Raw genomic sequence first — 6,191 nt, 5'->3', positions numbered from 1 at the left:
CAAGTTTCTACCCCCTCTTAAACGTCTATTATGAGTTCCACGCAACCCCCACTACAGAAAACGAGTCCATGACATCAAGTTCAGCTCTGAGCTGCACGAGGGCATCGCCCCATCCTGTGGTGAGCTTGGCCTCACATGTATCTCCTTATACGCTTTTCTCTTCTTTTCCCTCTGAGTCCTCTGCCAAATCATCAGATGAAATGAATAGGATTGGCGTTCCATCACTGCCAGGGCAACCGACAACCCTAAAAGTCCTTACTGGTAACTGGCTTAGAGAGAGAGTCATAGACCTTAAAAGAACTCTGGGAAATGAGCCTTTAACTGACAGGACTAACTTCGGTTACCAGGTTACCAACCAGACCCATGATCTTCACTTAAAGACTCTGGATTCTTGTTTTTCAACTGAAAAACTTATTTCAACAGATCATTTGATGTCTGGGGTCTCTTCTACTCTGACATTTAACAATCCAATTGTCTCTCTTGCCTATTTGCCTGGTGAAGGGCTGAGCACTTGTGAAATGTTCGTTTGGCTTCTTTTCCTCTACCTCCAGCTACCCCCTCCTGCTGTGCCGCATTCACCCTGAGCTCCATCCATCTGTGGCTAGGACAATGAATCATGCAAATCAATATAGAAGGATGATGCCCAAGTCTTAGTGACCGTTTAAACTTGTATAAATTCTCCTACTTACCAGTGCCCATCTCCTGGGATTATGTTAGTTGTGCCCATGTTTAGCAACTCTGAGGCCCCCTTGGTAAGTCAGCAAAGGCTCGCGCTCTCTCTCTCCCTCCCTCCTCCAGAGGAATTGTAGGGTTGTGTTCATCTTTTCTATGTGAATCTCCGTATCATCTAAAAATGCAGGGCAGTGGAGTGGCGCCTGGGTGGCTCAGTGGGTTAAAGCCTCTGCCTTCGGCTCACGTCATGATCCCAGGATCCTGGGATTGAGCCCTCATCGTGGGCTCTCTGCTTGGCAGGGAGCCTGCTTCCCCCTCTCTTCCTGCTTGCCTCTCTGCCTACTTGTGATCTCTATCTGTCAAACAAATAAATAAAATCTTAAAAAAAAAAAAGGCAAGTACAACATTTAAAAAAAAAATAAAAAATAAAATGCAGTGCGGTGGAATGAGCTGCATAGAAAAGAGGGCAGATTCAGAGACCTGCTTCTGTCCCAACGCATTTCCATTTGTATTCTAAATTTGATTCATTCACATGTCACTTTCATGAGTTTTGTTATATCTATCTATCCCTCTACTCAATGTCTTAACTTAGATTTTTACTTGCCTCATTGTAAGTAGTAATATCCATGAAATCATTGGTTATGTACCAATTGTACTTCAATACAAAATAAGGTAGTAATAAATATGTAATCTGTAGGTCTTTTCTTGACATTTCCTGAGCTTAATTGCCTAGTACTGGTGTAACAACTGACCACAAACTGTTAAAAAAAACCTAAAAGGAGAGGCAAAGCTTCTCTTGTCTTTATTTTTTTTAATTTCATGTATAAGTGATCTAGAAAGTTAATTGTCAAATTTGCTTACATAGAAAGGCTTCAGAAGTAGTCAGGCGCCACTCAAGTTCCTGGGAGTTCACAGGCAGTTTGGAGACATAGTCCTAGCTTTTAATGAGCAAGATCATCCCCTTAACCTCCAGTCCTTTTCTGTCTTACTCAGAGATGGATGAATTGTTTTTTCCTGTTGTTATTTTTTTTAAGTGTGGAATTTGGAGTCAGGTGGAGAATCATTAAATTCTGATGTTGTCACTTTTTATCTATGTGCTTAAGCTAATCACTCAATCTCTCTGAGTCTCATTTTCCTTATCTATAAAATGGCAATAATAGTATCACCCTTAATAGGTTGTTGTGAAGTCTAAATACACACACACACACACACATACACACACACACACACACACACACAGTTCCTAGCTACTATCTTGCATGTAGTAAGTGTATAAAAATATTAGCTCTGTCTTTCCTTCTTTGCTGTCATCAAAGCAACATTCAGAATTACTTTTGTCCATTCTCTAATTCCCTTCTAGGTTATCAGGAAGCTTGTTCTGTTTCTAATGCTCCCTAGACTAATTCTCTGCTCCCTTTCCTTGATTTCTTCATCTCTGCCCCCGTTTTGATGTTCTCTCCCCAAACTCTATCTTCCCTCTCATGCCTTAATCTCTCTTCTTTCAAGCAGTTCTCACATTCCATCTGCCACAATCTCAGAGTTCTGTACCCTCTAGAGGAACTCCGATAACTCTGAGAAGAGGGTAGGTCATAAAAATTCTTACTTCTTTTGCATTTACACGATGTGTCAGTAAGTCCTTTTTGTTTGTTTGCTTAAGTTACAGTCTTCCCAAAAACATGAAGGATTTTAGATTTTCTAATGCTATGGAAAAATTCCTGGACCACAAGTACTATTAAATTCAACAGACATTTTTGGAGCATCTGCTATATGCCAAGCAGTGCCCCAGGCACTAGGGAGATAAAAATAAAGACAAAGTCTCTACCCTAAAATGCTTACGCTCCATTAGGCAGACATATAAATACCTAAGTTGAATATAAGTGTATCTTGTGGGGCTTCAAGCCAGTAGTGCACATGAAATAATTTTCTTTATTTTTTCAGTTATTCTGAGGTTGTATTGGACTAGCCAATCAAAATGCCCATCCTGACCACAGTCCCCTGCTGACTGAGGAGCAATGTTCTGTCTCCTGAGCAGAGCTCACGACTCAGGATGGGCTTATATTGATGAAACCAAAAAGGCTATATACACATGCTAATTTCTCCCATGTCCACCCCAATCCCCATTGCCGCTATGGCAAGAGCATGCTCATGTGACTGCAAGTTGGCCGATCAAATGTACCTTTCTTAGATCTAGAACTGGGAATCATTCAAGGGCGCTGAGATGAGAAGCCCTTTCTGTGGCAGTGATTGCCACAGTTTCTAGGCCCACCAGAAGGACAAGCAGTGAAATTGTGTTTCCAGTGCCCAAGTATCAGTTGCAAGTTATGGCTCCTACTGCTCACTGATGGCAATAGTGTTCTCACTTGTCTAATTTGGAGGTGTGATTGGCTGTGATGCTGCATGCTCCCTGTTTCTGTTCCTTCTCTGAGTGTGTCTCTGATCCAGTATCTTTTCATTAAATTTGTTTTTTGCCAAATTGATTCTTAGCTACTAAGAATATTTTGGCTGAGGCTTGGTATAAAGGCTCTACCTCAGCAAGAAGAATGCTAATTAACTAATGCTCTGCTAGGACACTCAACTGGAAATATTAGAGTTGGTCATTTGGAATCCAGATCAGAAGTTAAAAACACAATCCATGGACTATGAGACAGCAAGGACTTTGTGTGGGCTGAAATTATGAGTAAGCAGAAGTTATGAATAAACAAAAGTTATGAGTTAGCAGGCATCTACATACATACAGAGGAGAGGAAGAGGTGGTTAGCTGAGATCAGCATGGAAACAGAGCAAGAGGAACTGAGACCCCATGATGGTGAGGGAACAGGTGAATTCCTGCTCTCACAGGGACTCCAGGCTAATGGGTTAGCTCAGGATTTGCCTTGAATCCTAAACTGTTTTCCAGTTTTCAAACTACATTTCCCTTTCTGTGAACCTGATTAACCCTGGCTATTTCTGGGTTCCTGTGAAATTCCAGTTGCTCTTATTGTGTTGTATATCCTTATTCCTTGCAGTAATTCCCTTATTCCTTGAGGTAACCAGGATAACAGTGTATTTTATATGACCAGAGGGTTCTAAAGATTACAGGGATGATATGGCTAGGACCCAGGAAACAATAGTCAAATAGTGTCTCTCTGAAGTCACTTATCTTCCTCTCCAAAAATGTACTTTCTTTTTTTCCTATTTTACTTGAAATCTCCAGCAGAAGAACCTTCCTCTGGGCTGAAAAATTAATGGTGTATCAGAAGCCCCTGTTTAAAATGTACTCTAGTTTCTTGTGGGAGTGAAAAGATGGAGGTATTTCTACATTAGCATCTAAGCAGATCATATGAGTTCATTCTTAAATTTGAACTCTTAGGGGTTCAGGTAGGTATAGAGCAGAAACATTGGGCACCGGGAGGGAAGAGTAGAGCGTAGACAATAGAAAATGCCAACGAGAGCCCCTGCAACATTCTAAAGGACTGACCTATGGAATATTCCCATAAGGAAAGGTCCTGGTGGCACTCAGTGTAAAGAGTGCCAGGGGACAGTAGGGCCAAAAGGGCAGCCTTGCAACAAGGTGGACACTAACACCAAACATTCTCAGTTCACAGTCTTCCTTCTGCCAGTTCTAGAGTGTGACCATGCATAATTTTTGTTATCCTTCAGCTTCTATAGGAGATGGGGCTCAGCTGAAGTGGCAGAGGACAATGGCTACTGTATATGCCCACCTTGAGATAATGCTCAGAAATTACACCAACATTAATTATGCCTTGACGTTACTTGCCTGAGTCCGTGGCCTTTGTTTTATCTCCCATAACACAGTGCCCTCTTATGGCTTGTGGAAAAGGAAATATCTGAATGTCACACCTAATCAGTGAATGGCACAGTCTGGAAAGCAAAAAAGTGATTCTGTTAATAGGACATGACACAGGTAGGAAGGAATTTACACATGCTGCTGTATTTGAAAAGAAAGAAAATGCATCGAAGTTGCTTTAATCAAAGCAAAAGTCTGAAGTTACCCCTAAAGAGCTTTATTTTCTCGAAGACTAAAATGTACCTCAGAGTTTGTTTGTGTGTTTTCCTGAGAATAGTGGGTAGAACTGTACTTGGAATTGCAGTGAGTCACATCAGGGTGCAGGGAGGAGAAAAATAGTAATGCCACGGACACATTGCTTCATGGGGTATGCACCCCAGCTGCTGGGTGCTGCCCTTGCCCGTCAGCTCTGCTGGTGTGGCCAAATGACTTACTGTGGGTTAGAAATCAATGATGAGCAATGTGAGGAGCAGATGGGGAGTTTAATGCATCCTCCACATCTCTGTCTTGTGACTGGCTGAAGTCCATGTGCAATTTTGAAAAGGATGTTTGAAAAGGATATTCATCATTTTAAATTGCTCTGTGGGAGCTTTGCAGTTCATAATGTGCCACTTAGGTACTTCTCAAAGACAGGTTTTCCTTGATATGGATTAGAATTTCATAAAGCAAAATGGCACCTGGAGGTATTAGGATAGAAAAGCTAACTTGGAAGGAATTAACAAACTGGGCGTGGGGGTGGGGGGGGGGGGGGGGCGGTTTGTTGAGCTGGGAAGGAGTTAAAGAGGTGTGAAATATTTAGGCTGAATTCTACCCCATAATATCAGGCACTAGGAATTTCCAGTACCTGGCACTATCGTTTTTCTATCCATTTCCTCAAGGTCACCCTCGAATACCATGGGGGAAAATCTACTTAGGCAGGAACCTTCAGCATGACTAAGAAATATTTGCTCTTCTATGTCCTTTGCCTTATTTTGCGGCTTTACCCAAAGGGATTCTTATCAGGAGTGTTGGGTGTGAATGGCACTGACCATCAGGTGGAGAGCTGGTGTGCAGGCACCTCCTCCCCAGATATCCAGGTGAAAATGAATCAACAATCAGTAGCCTGGGACAATATGCATCATGAGCAAATGTGCTCTTAAGTCAAGAAAAGAAAACAATTGGACCTTGATTCTTTCAGTACAGTAAGTACAAGCAGAATATTATGTGTGCATAATTAGAAAGTATGAGACTTCCTCAAGCCCCTCAGGAGAAAGGGAAGGAAGAGCAGCAGACCCAATAGGGTTACTATTGCAGAGTGAATTATTTTTCTCACATGGTAAAGATGCCTTTTAGAGAAGCTCAAGGAGGGGTACCTCGGTAGTTCAGTCAGATGAGCAGCTGACTCTTGGTTTCAGCTTCAGTTGTGAACTCAGGGTCATGAGATCAAGCCTAGCCAGACTCCCCACTCAGCGAGGAGTCTGCTTAAGATTCCCTCTCCTCTTTCTCCCTTTGCCCCCTCCTCTCCTTCCTCCACGCATGCACACTCCTGCTGTCTCTCTTTCTCAAACAAATAAATCTTAAAAAAAAGAAAAAGAAAAGCTCGAGCAAGTACTTCTTTTTTTTTTTTTTTTAATTTGACAGAGAGAGATCACAAGTAGGCAGAGAGGCAGACAGAGAGAGAGAGGAGGAAGCAGGCTCACTGCCTAGCAGAGAGCCCGATGTGGGACTCGATCCCAGGACCCTGAGATCATGA

General features: G+C 42.3%; 1 long non-coding RNA gene across 1 annotated transcript in view; it reads left to right on the top strand.

The window, feature by feature from the left end:
- The window catches only part of LOC125096325 (uncharacterized), a 140,664-nt gene that overhangs the window by 117,680 nt on the left and 16,793 nt on the right, over window positions 1–6,191 (top strand). The gene's annotated exons all lie outside the window — the stretch shown is intronic.

The sequence above is a fragment of the Lutra lutra genome, chromosome 3, assembly GCF_902655055.1.
Source record: "Lutra lutra chromosome 3, mLutLut1.2, whole genome shotgun sequence".
NCBI lineage: Eukaryota > Metazoa > Chordata > Mammalia > Carnivora > Mustelidae > Lutra > Lutra lutra.
This window is presented reverse-complemented; position numbering and strand designations above follow the sequence as displayed.